Below are 13015 nucleotides of genomic sequence, written 5' to 3'. Positions count from 1 at the left end.
TTTGCTTGTATTTTTATAATACAATGCTTTCCATTCCCTTTTATATTAAATGGTCCACAATTGTTTAAAACTAAAAGATCATAATTTTAATATCTGTCTTTTAACACTGTATATTTTTTCTAGTTTCACCCCAAACATTTGAAAAATAAACCTAGCAATTCTTTTTTTTTTTTTTTTTTTTTTGACAGGCAGAGTTAGACAGTGAGAGAGAGACAGAGAGAAAGGACTTCCTTTGCCGTTGGTTCACCCTCCAATGGCCGCCACGGCTGGCACGCTGCAGCCGGCACACTGCTCTGATGCGAAGCCAGGAGCCAAGTACTTATCCTGGTCTCCCATGGGGTGCAGGGCCCAAGCACTAGGGCCATCCTCCACTGCCTTCCCGGGCCACAGCAGAGAGCTGGCCTGGAAGAGGGGCAATCAGGACAGAATCCGGCGCCCCGACCGGGACTAGAACCCGGTGTGCTGGCGCTGCTAGGCGGAGGATTAGCCTATTGAGCCATGGCACCGGCCCAACCTAGCAATTCTTAATATATACAGTTCAGACTAAAGGATAGCTTTTATTCCACTTCAATTCAAACTAAAAGTAGAGGCCAGAGGCCAGCGCCGCGGCTCACTAGGCTAATCCTCTGCCTACAGCGCTGGCACCATGGGTTCTAGTCTCGGTTGGGGTGCCGGATCCTGTCCCAGTTGCTCCTCTTCCAGTCCAGCTCTCTGCTGTGGCCCGGGAGTGCAGTGGAGGATGGCCCAGGTCCTTGGGCCCTGCACCCCATGGGAGACCAGGAGGAGGCACCTGGCTCCTGGCTTTGGATCAGCACAGCACGCTGGCCACAACGCGCCAGCCATAGCAGCCACTTGGGGGGTGAACCAAAGGAAAAAGGAAGACCTTGCTCTCTGTCTGTCTCTCTCTCACTGTCTAACTCTGCCTGTCAAAAAAAATTAAAAAAAAAAAAAAACTAAAAGTAGAAATTACCCTTGTTATAGTTAGTGATGTTTCTGAAGTCCTGTAATATGTTCAAAATCACTCTTATTATTGTTAGCTTAAAATCATAAATATTTCACTACTGCCATTTATTTAAAGAGACTATCTTTAACCCACACCAAATATCTCAGGGCTGAATCACTGAAAATCAGCCTTAAATCAAAACCAAAATTTACCTGCAGACTGTGCAGAGTACATTCTTAGTGAGAAGCTAAGCTCCATGCCTGGGCTCATCCTTTCCTCTGCTGTGCCCACAGACTAGCTGGCTAGAGGTATGTAGAAATCATGAATACATGATTGTATGAGGTATAGTAATAACTCTGTGAATCTAAGAAACAAGTAGCATTATCTCATGCTGGAAGTAACATATGAAAAAGAAGGATGTGGAAGGAAGGAAGGAAGGAAGGAAGGAAGGAAGGAAGGAAGGAAGAGAGGAAGGAAAGACTAAAGAGTGAAGAAGGAAGGAAACAAGGGAAGAGGGGAGAGAGAAAGAACATTAATTAAAGTGAACTTCATCAGATGTAAGTGTTCACATCTTGGATTCAGTTTGGATAATATTTGAATTGTACACTTGCTGGCATGCTTTCCTTCTACTGCCCAAATGGATTTTGTATTCTTGTATTCCCAAATCTTTTTTAAACCTAGAAATGTTTTATTTAAGGTATATAAACTTCAAGAATTTCATATGCACAAATTTAGGAACATAGTGATTCTTCCCACTTTACCCTCCCTCCTCCTTCCTGCTGACACTCCCATTCTTCTTCCTCTTCTCTCTCTATTCCACTTCTTATTTTCTAGAAAGATCTATTTTCAATTAACTTTATATTCTTAATATACTCAAAGATTAAACCTGCACTAAGAGTTCAAAAAATAGTATAAAAAAAAAAAAACTTTTCCTCACATTGAGACAAGGGCTGTTCAAAATCATTATATCTCAAAGTGTCAATTTTACTTCTATAGCTTACCTTTTAGGTACTCTATTAGTTACTACAGATCAGGGAGAATATATAGTATTTGTCATTTTTGGAACTGGCTTATTTAGAATCATTATGCCTTTTTAAAATGAGAAGACCACAGAGAAGGATAATATATTAGACAATGGTAATGATTTTTTGTCCAAAGAATTTGTTAAGCTGATGCTTGAGTAAGTAGTTATATTTTTTAAAAAGAGATAGTGGCATAAAAATTTGTCTCTGCTTTCCATCTTACTAAAGATAGCATCCTTTGTAGGCTTTTTTTTTCTGAGAATAAGTTTCATGTCATATAATAGAAATACAATTTTCCACTAATAGGATGAATGAGACCACCAAATGCTGTCATAACAAAGAACCAAAAGAACTTGTTTGGTACAATAGATAGTCAAAATACATTAGGTGACTCTATTAGACAATTAGCAGAGAGTGAACATTATGTGTTGATGATGTTCAGAACATGAAGCATGACTCTGGAAAGAATTTGGAAGTGCTTATGAAAGAAGAGTGATGAAATGAGATATGGTTTGTGGATCATGTAAACAACGAATTCTCTTGCATATTAAATATTATACAAAAGGGGTTGAAAATTATTGAAAAAGCACAATTTACAGTTCTCATAGGGAGGTAGAAATCATAGTGACTACAATAGACTAGATTACAAACTCAGACACAGAATAGATTCTATTTCCTTATTTTCTTGACATTCAAAGCCAGTTTCTACCTGGTATCTAGAAAATTAAATTGCAGGACTTACTGGGCCTCTCCTAATTCTTGGCTTTGCATAAGAATTTTGCAGGCTTAAGTCACACTCTCCAATAAGATAGCCTCCAGTTCTCAGTCTACTATGATAACTAATATTTTATTTTGTCCAAGGTCCCTCAGTGTCTGGAGCAATGGACAATGTCCTTTGCAGCACAGAGTATTAGTTTTTTGTTGTCCTATAATGAACTGCTAAAGACTTAAAACATCACATATGAATTACATAGTATTTCTGAAGTTCAGCAATCCAGGTTGGTTTGACTTGTTTCTCTGCTCCAGGTTTCAAGACTAAAATGATGAGGTCGGTTATCAGGATTCTTGACAGGATGCTCAATAACAATACACTTGTAATACAGGTTACAGGCAGAATCCAAAACCTGTGCTTGTAAGACTCAGGTCAAGTTTCCTAGAAGACTTTCATCTTATGGCTGCCTTTGGCTGCTAGGAGCATCTGTCTTCCAAGATCTTGTACATAGGCAGCTCATATTAGAGCCAGCAAGGATATGCCAAATCTTTCTCATACTTGGATTTTTTCTTCCACCTTTACTTGTGCTATACCTCTTGAATGCCAGAATTCTTTATTCTGCTTTCATGGTCTGAACTAAATGGAATCCACTCAGATAAATCAGAGTAATCTCCATATTTTAAGATGGTAACTTAAATAACATCAGCAGTTATTTCACAGCAGTACCTATATTTGTATTTTGATTAAGTACCTAAGGAATAAGAATTTTTTAGTATATCATTACACATCCACCAGTCACAATAAATACTTTGAGTGTGGTCAACAAATTATATGTCTAAAATTTACTTCAGTCATATATCTGCTCAACTACTCTAATAATGAGGTTTTGTAAACCTGATGGATTTTTCAAAGAGATATGAATTCCTACTAGTCTGCAAAACATAGGCATCTTCAGTATCCTTAGTTTTTAGGAAACCAACTCCATCTACTTTTTCTTCCTTCTTCAAACATAATATCCTCAATGAGATGAAGCAGCCCAAATGGCATTTGGAGAAGCGTCTTTAGTAGGTGATGCTACACAAGATCTAAAATCCTAAGTCATCCATTCCCTTGAGACAAAGAAGTACATTAAAATAACTATATTTGCATAATGCCAACTTATATGGAAATAAACCAAATTATTTTCCAAAAATTATCTTCTAAAATTGAAAAACTAGCTTTGTTGCAATTTTAATTTTTACTGAAATTGATCTAAAATTATTATTCTATAGACAAGTTTTACAACTAAAATAATTGAATATCTAGAATCAACAAATATGTAAAACACTTTTTTTAAATTATCAATAAGATTAAGAAATTGTTAGATGACTCAGTTAGTTTGCATAGTTGTCATAACAAAATTTCATACCACCACTGACTTAACAACAGAAGCTTATCATCACACAATTCATGAACTTAAAAGTCTATGATCAAGATGATTACTGTGCCATGGTTTCCCTGAAGGCATTAGGAGAAAAATTGTGCCAATCCTCTCTCCTAGTTTGTGAAGATTCTTGAATTATGCCAACATAATCCCAATTTTCATATGGTGTTCTACCTGAAGGAGTTTCAATTTCTGTGACTAAATTTTCCTTGTCATAAAGACATAAATCGAACTGAATTAAAGTCCACTTTAGCAATCTCATTTAACTTGATTACTTCTAGAATTACATTATCTCCAAATAAAGTCACATTCTAAAGTTTACATGGCTAATGATTCCAACATCACTTGTTTTAGGGTGGACACAATTTACACCGTAACATTGTCTTTTTCCTCCCTTAACAAAACATGCTACACTTGCATATTTACTCTTGTGTCACCCTAAGTATACATAAGTGAATGTAAGAATTGCATTTGGAGTTGAATAGTGGGCGTTTGATTTTAAATTCTAATACTTGTTTTGAATCCTATAGTTATCTCATTTTCGGGAGTAATGTGTGAATGAAGAGACAGCCTGAAGAACACTGAGCATAGAGTAGCCAGTTTGCAAGCTCTTAGCTTGCTCTTGCCTCAAACATGTTTCTTGGGTGATAACATAACTAAATAACATTGTCACATTATTGGGGAGAGAGGATTAAATAGGTCTGGGAATCAAAATGAAACTGCAAGCGCAAGTTTCCTAGAAGAAGGTATAGTAATTATTTCTTGTGCGTGTGTGTGTGTGTGTGTACATTCGTGTGGGAAGTGGTGAGGGTGGGATTAGATAATGTAAAATTTTCATCGATTAGGGTATTAATTCCCTTAGAAAAATGAATTTAACTAATAAAAAAATCTAAGCTATGGGTTTTTTGAGGAATGATGAGCTTAGTGAAATAATTGCAACAAACTCACTAGCACTGGAAAAGTGACTCCTCATGCTATAGAACACTCTCAAAACTGGTTGGAGAAATTGCTATATAACCCCCACAACTGTGTTCACTTGCCTGACATACAGAAAGTCAATCACAGATATGGAGAAATTAGAAAAAAGGCAATGCTTATTGCAAAGCTCAGAGCAAGGACTTGGGTACCCTGAGACGTTAGAGGTAAAAGTTCTTACAGATCGAGGTTGGGGCTGAGAGGTGAATGTTAAGCTCATGTCCAAGTTCCTGGCTGACCTATCTTCAATGCTACTAGCCCTTCTTTAACTGGTCAGTGATATCATATAGTCTAAGACATTTTCATGATGACAAAGTGGCCTCCAGTCAGTTTGGGGGCAATGAGCATGCCACAGTTATTTTTTGTTCAGAGACCTGGGTTAATAAAAAGGAAACCAACCAACATCAGACTCAACATCAAGTTGCTGTCTAGACAGGAAACAAATGACCCCATGCGTTCAGTGTTTAAAACCATGTAAGGCCACTTGTACTACTCTCTCAATTCAGTGAGTTAATTTTAGTATGTTGTTGGTTTGCAATCATATAAACAGACTGAGGAAGTTTTAAGCTAATGGAGGGAGGCTAGAAAACTCGGACCAGATGGTATCCTGCATCTGAATTCAAGGCACTGTGTAAGGGTGCTGTTTCAATCCCCCCTATTTCTTGTTACTCCTCACTCCTTTAGGAGTAGGCATGATGCACATCCTGGCTACTTCCTGCTATTAACTTCAGAGTGTATTTTTTTCCAGATTGGAGGAGAGGAAGCTGTAGTTGTACTTTATAGGAAAATTCCTTGACCTCAAATTATAGGGAGAGATTTTCTGCATCGTGATAGAGTGTGGCCCAGTTAGTCTCCACCAAGCTTTGTCTTGCAGGTGCATCACCATTGCACACCCATAATAAAAGCAATTACACCCTAGTATTTCTATCTGTAGTCTAAGGCATAAGGCATGAATGGAGGCTATGAATTCATCCCTTTGTACCAAGGTATCTGGCAGCAATGATTCTACTTCCAAAGTCTCCTGGAGGGAATACCCAACCTTCTGATTATTTGTTGATCCACTAAGCTGTTTCCATTCATGAAGATTTCCAGATCTGCAGTCCCTAAGGGACTGGGTATAGCTTTCTAAGACATAATCATTCATTAACCTGTAAGCATGTACGTATAGATTCACAAGAGGTGTTTCAGTAAGCCAGTTACTTTTCTTATATTACAGAAATGGCAGTACATAGTGCACACTACATACTCTAGTAGGCTAACCAAGAGTTAAAAACACAGTCTCCTGCAGTACATCACAACATGGTGTTATTACTCTCAGACACATCAGGTAGTCTTGGGTGACAATGTCTGGATTTTTGAAACATATGCCTTTGGTCACTTTAATTTTTCAATGTTGAGTCAATACTCCCAGTCCTAATCCTTGCTTCTCAGATATTGAGAGATTGAAAAGATTCCTCAGTACCTCAGTGTGGCTGCTGCATATATATTCTGGCTTTAAGTGTGAGAATACCAAATATCATATCTAGTTAGCATTTTTCTTTTGAAATAATGATTCTCTATAGAAGTTGTAGCTCTGGCAGAGTATTTTTTTTTGACAGTTATTATAAGACAATCATTCATAAAAACCTCTTGGCTTTATCTAATTTTATTTGAGGTTGACATCACTGACTTCACCTTGATATTTATTCCCTCCTTGTGATCAAGATCTTTTTCTGAAAACACTATTGATCAATCATCCTGAGCTAGGCTCTGTTTGTGCCTTATTGCCAGGCTGCATTTGTCCTGGTTGTTGATCTGATCTAGTTCCACATCAAGAGGGAAATGATTGATTACCAGGAGTCAGTATCAAAAATACTTTTACCCACATACAAGAAACAAAGAAGTTTTAGAAATACTCCTTAGGATAAATTTACCTGGAGTTCTTTGTCAAACAATTTTATCTGCGCTTAGGCACAAGTTATCATCTCAAAGGGCCAGACCAGCATTATTTTGCTAGGAGGTATATTTCTGTAGAATTCAGGCAGGCTATAGGTACAAAAACTGAAAAAGGAAAATATAACAAAACCAAAAAGAACAAGACAAATTCAATTTGTATCTTAAAAACAATAAACAATTATAATTTAAAAACAGGTGTATTCTAGTTTGGTCATTGACTACTTGCACTAAGTACTGTAAGAAAAGCTTAATTACCATATACAATCTCAGATATTGAAGACTCTCTAAGTTAAGAAGTCTGACAAGGCTGACTTTGGTTGTTTCTTTTCTTTTTTTTTAAAGATTTATTTATTATTTGAAAGAGTTACACAGAGAGAGGAGAAGCAGGGAAAGAGAGAGACAGAGGTCTTCTATCTGCTGTTTCACTCCCCAATTGGCCACAACAGCTAGAGCTACACCGATCTGAAGCCAGGAGCCAGGTGCTTCTTCTCGGTCTCCCATGTGGGTGCAGGGGCTCAAGGACTTGGACCATCTTCTACTGCTTTCCCAGACCATAGCAGAGAGCTGGATTGGAAGAGGGGCAGCTGGGACTAGAACTGGCACCCATATGGGATGCCGATGCCACAGGCACCTACTGTACCGCGGCGCCAGCCCCTCTTCTCTTTTTAACTATAGTGTTTAATCTTTTCAAGTAGTGATAACTTCATTTACTCACTGTAATCTTGGAAATACGTGAAGCCAAGTGTTGTGTGTATATTTTAAGAATACGCCAATGTTTCCAGATATGTACTCTTAAGAAGAGAACAGATCCTTACTGAATTCATGTGATCACATTGCCATGAAAACAAACAAGCAAAAAAAAAAGATTCTTAATTTTGAAGGAATTAAGTAGGAGGAAAAGGGTAAGTATTTTCTTTTTCTTTTTTTCTTTTTTTTTTTTTTTGGACAGGCAGAGTGGACAGTAGAGGGAGACAGAGAGAAAGGTCTTCCTTTTTGCCGTTGGTTCACCCTCCAATGGCCGCCACGGTAGGCGCGCTGCGGCCGGCGCACCACGCTGTTCCGATGGCAGGAGCCAGGTGCTTCTCCTGGTCTCCCATGGGGTGCAGGGTCCAAGCACTTGGGCCATCCTCCACTGTACTCCCTGGCCACAGCAGAGAGCTGGCCTGGAAGAGGGGCAACCGGGACAGGATCGGTGCCCCGACCGGGACTAGAACCCGGTGTGTCGGCGCCGCAAGGCGGAGGATTAGCCTACTGAGCCATGGCACCGGCCAAAGGGTAAGTATTTTCATCTTTGCTTGCATAATTGTTCTTTAACAAAAGATTGTAAACCATTGAAATCTCAAAGGGTACTTCTGAGCCATAAGATGGAGTATTTAAATACAGAACCAAAAATATTTTAAATTAAAGACATAGAAATATGAAAATTTCATTAATTCACTCTCATGTGGCTAATTCTGTTTAATCTCTGCTAGCAGTTTATTTTTTCTTTTCAGGGTTTATTATAAGTTCTGGAAATTCATATCTAGCCCATTGATCTTAAAGGTATCACAAATCATTATTCAGGAATGTTTCTTAGAGTCTTCTCCAAGACTGATTGCAAATATTTTTAGGAAAAATTCAGAACTGTGGATGACAAAAGACTTGAAACAACTATGGTTAAAATTATAAATCTCAGCATTTGACAAGGAAAGCCAAGTATATACATTACATACAGAATTTTAGAAAGCATCTGTCAAGTTTTGTAAAACTTCTGTCCCTTTTGATCTCTGGGCCTGTGATCAGAAGGGCAGACTCAGAAGTCTTCCAGATCCTCTTTCTTTTAAATAAGATGCTATGATTGATTATATCACCCAAGACCACCAGCCTTTTATAAATTTATATAATCTCTAGAACATTTTCATCAATAGTATGCTTACAAAAATTGAGATAAAGCTTAGCATCATTTTACAACTCTAGACTACATTCCATACAACCCAAATAAGCTGAATTAGTGATTATCGCTACAAATGAGAAACACATTCTTTGATTATCTCCAGGAAACTCTCAAGATCAAAAGAATTTAAAACCTCAATCTTGACAGAAATGTCCAATGGGCTTAAGACATTTGATCAAAATGCAATCAGATCGCTGATAACTGTGAAATGATATTCATTCATTTAATCAGTTAATCAGTGTAATTTAACTATAGATGATATTTAATCATAGCTATAAAGTGATGACTTCAATATTTCCAAATAAAAATCCCTTTTAAAGTTTCAGTGTCCATAATTAAAACCTAACAAATACCGATGAAAATACAAGTGATTACCTAGGCAAAATAGATAATTTTAATTTACTTTAGAAGTTTCCAAAATGTAAAGCCACTAGTATAGAATGAAGTTACTCTATGACCCAGACTATTAAGATAAACAGTATCAGACCATAGTAGACTCAGGAATGCAGTGATCTCTTACTGCATCCTGTCAGTGATGGCCAGGTGCATGGGGACGCCCCCAGACAGCACAGTACTGGTGTAGAGGCCCTTGTGTATGTTGATATCACATTTCATGATAGAGTTGAAGATGGTCAAATGGATGCCGCAGGACTCCATGCCCAGGAAGAAGGTTTGGAAGAGTGACTTGGAACACTGGAATACCTCTTTCATGATCATGATCACCTGGCTGTCGGGCAGCCAGTGGCTCTTCCCTGGGGAGGAGGAGGGCATGGCGATGGCCAGCTTATGCTGGAAGTCCCAGGTGACATAGCACAGCTTCTCCTTGATATCACACACAACTTTCCTCTCTACCATTGTGTTGAAGCTGTAGCTGTTATTCCTGAGGATCTTCATGAGGTATTTAGGTCCAGACCAGTCAGGTCCAGATGCAGGATGATGTGGGTGAGAGCATGCCAGAGTCCATCAGGCTGCTGGTGGCATGGGCAGTTTACAGGGTCAGCAATGCCTGGATGACCGGGTACATGGCTGGGGTGTTGAAGGTGTTGAACAGGACATGGATCGTCTTCTCTCTGTTGCCATTGGGGTTCAGGTCAGCAGCATAGGGCACTCCTCAGGAGCTACAAGCAGCTTGCTGTAGTAGGCATCAGATCTCCATGTCATCCTGGTTGATAACAATGCTCTGCTCAGTGGGGTACTCAGAGTCAGGATGCTGCACTTGCTCTGGTCCTCCTTGCCCACATGCAGTTCTTCTGGACCATGCTCACCATTATGTCTAATGCCTGGCGTGTGCCACATAGAAGGGAACTTGGCCTGGAGGTAGCATCCTCAGGAAAGCCAGCTTTATATACACCAGAAACATTGTGAGCTGAGCGATTTCCTGTCCATTGTAATTGGTGGCAGAGTGAGCCAGGACCCAGCACTTTAGGGGATTTTGGTGATGGCAAAGAGGATTGAGTCAGCCTGGGGGATAAGTGCAGGTGGTAACTGCTTCTCTGTTCAAGGCCTGTGGTGGGGAAGTGGGGGAAGGGGAACGACCTTCCAGGCAAGACCAAACATCAAAATGAGTCCAGTGATTAGGCACCTTGTAGGAACAGCTCAATTGACTACTTCAATTCAATGAGTTACTGTTTGGTATTATTGATTACATCCAATAACGCCACAATCTGTGCTGATACTACCATCCATCATCAGTCATCTTTCCCTACACACAGAATTAATAACATTTCTTTATTTTCTCCCTTAGTTCCAGTCTTACTCTTCCTGAAAAGATTACACAGTGAGGACTGAAAGAGATGACCAAAGTATAGGGTTGAGCGCTTCTCAACTAGGAAGAATTTTCTCTAAGTAGTCATTGACCTACCCATTTTGGGACCTCATTCAGCTCATCTCTTGTAGTTCATCTCTTTTCATCACTTCTATAACAATATTAACCTTCAACTTAAACTAAACTCTTTTCTTTGAAGCTTGTTTTGAATTCTGTAGAGAATTTGAAGAGTTCATTTCTTCAGTGTTGCCACAAAATACATAGTTGTAACAATTTGGTAAAGGTAGACAGGAACCTGGATTAGAGAGATTTAAGGACTCGACCAGAGACTAGGAACCATTTGAATACTGAATTAGACCTAACCCATAGTTATATTTAGAGAAGAATAGATCTGCGTAATTTACTTGATAAACACAACACATGACGGTGATTTCGTTTTATTTATTTTTTGTCCATATTGTATAGAGCATACTGCTCTAAGCAGGAGCTTTGCTCTGTAAGGTAGCACAGAACCTCATTAAGCAGTTATACTTCTTTAATTTATGCACTGGTGCTTATTATTGCCTGTATTTGTCTTTGGCAAAGCTTTGTCTCCAGAATACTTGTTAAATTACATACAAATTATTTGAGAAATTCTACATTTATATATTTTTTTATTCTTGCCACATTTTCCATCCTTCTTGCAAGTATCCATGATCAGCCTTTAATCATAACCTAATGATGGTCTCTAGTCTCTTTACCATGTTGACTAAATGTGGAGGATAGCATAAGGATTATTTTTTATGAGCATTTTTCCTATAAGTAAGACAGCACATATTTCCCAATTGACTAGTGAGTAAAACCTATGACCATTTTGATTTCATAGTCCCATGGTCTACATATAAGTTTGTCATTTATTTTTAAGTTGGCCTCTTCAAAGATATTTCAGAATCTTCTGGTAGACATGTTAAACACAGATTTCTAGTACCCACTCCTAGAGTTTCTCATTCAGTGTGTCTGGACTGAGTCCAAAATTTTGCATTGCCAATAAGGCCCTTTGTAATGTTAATGCCACGGATTCTGAGCACACAACTTGAGGCAGTTTTTTCTGACATTTAAATTTTGATTCCTTTTTTAATGCTGTTTTCTTTGCCTTGCATTCCTTTTCCATCTTTTCACTTTAAAAATAACTAACAATATGGCACCTTCCAAAAAGATATTACTATTTGCAAGGAATAAATTTTATCTCCTTCATTTGTTCTTGTTATAAGATATATCTTTTCTAAAATTATTTGATGCATTTGCTTACCATAATAACCATTATCTCATGTTCTTTTTTTGTTTTTTTTTTTTTTTGTTTGTTTTTCATGTAACAGTCACATCTTGCTATATCTCTTCTAGAAAACTGAATTCTTACACACCCTTTCTGGCATCTAGAAAAGCAGATACACTATGTAAGTTAAAATATATGAATAAATGGGAAAATAAGTTTAGAAATAGTATCATTTAGGATGGGTTAATTCATCACATTTGCTAGTAGACAAAAAATTTTGAAAGAAAAATTCTTCCAATTTTGGCACAATATGAAGGAGTAATTTTGAAGTGAGAAGGATTGGTTGAGCAGAGATGCCTGACTGTAACCCTTAGGACATGGAAGTCAGAATGATAGTGGTAGTGTCAGAGGCAGTTGCCAGCTTGCCTTGTTCCTTTTCATTAAAGGAGTAATGGAGTGTACTTTAGAGAGATGAAAGTAAGGATAGTAAAACAAAATTTATTGAAATATGTTCCAAGGGACAAACAGACCTGTGGAGAGAGCTTGTGATCCCATTCCAATGTGGGGATGGGCCTATAGAACACATATAGCAATGTTTTTTCTGGTTTGGGGTTTTCATACCTAAAGTAAGATGAGCGTTGACCAGTGATTGGTGATGCTCATGATTGGCATTTGTGATTGGCATATGGGAAATTAAAGTATAAAGTCAGTGGTCCTGGGTGGATCCTGACAGAGGCAGGAGTCCTTGGTCCCTCCCCTGGATGAGGGTTTTTATGACCCCTCCCCAGTCACTGATGCCTAACTGTCTGCCCAACAGTAAAATCTGACTGTCCTGGAAACTGGAAATTTAAAAAGAGGGAAAGAAGATGGACAAAGATGCACCTTGCATGCTTTTCAGTCATGTGCAGGTATAATATTTCAGGCAACCAGTTACAATATGTAAATATCTAAAAATCTGCTAAATAGGGGCCTTCTCAGATCTGCTCTCATCTGAGTTGGGATACCTCTCCTATATTTGAACATTAAGCATCCATCTTTCACCATCTTACACATTG

The 13015-nt window shown here is 38.3% G+C and overlaps 1 pseudogene; it reads right to left on the bottom strand.

Annotated features, from left to right (window-relative positions):
- Window positions 1–9459: 9459 nt before the first annotated feature.
- Window positions 9460–10239, bottom strand: LOC133751575 (actin, cytoplasmic 1-like; annotated as a pseudogene).
- Window positions 10240–13015: the final 2776 nt, after the last annotated feature.

The sequence above is a fragment of the Lepus europaeus genome, chromosome 2, assembly GCF_033115175.1.
Source record: "Lepus europaeus isolate LE1 chromosome 2, mLepTim1.pri, whole genome shotgun sequence".
NCBI lineage: Eukaryota > Metazoa > Chordata > Mammalia > Lagomorpha > Leporidae > Lepus > Lepus europaeus.
Note: the sequence above shows the minus strand (reverse complement) of the source record. Positions and strands in the feature narration are given on the sequence as shown.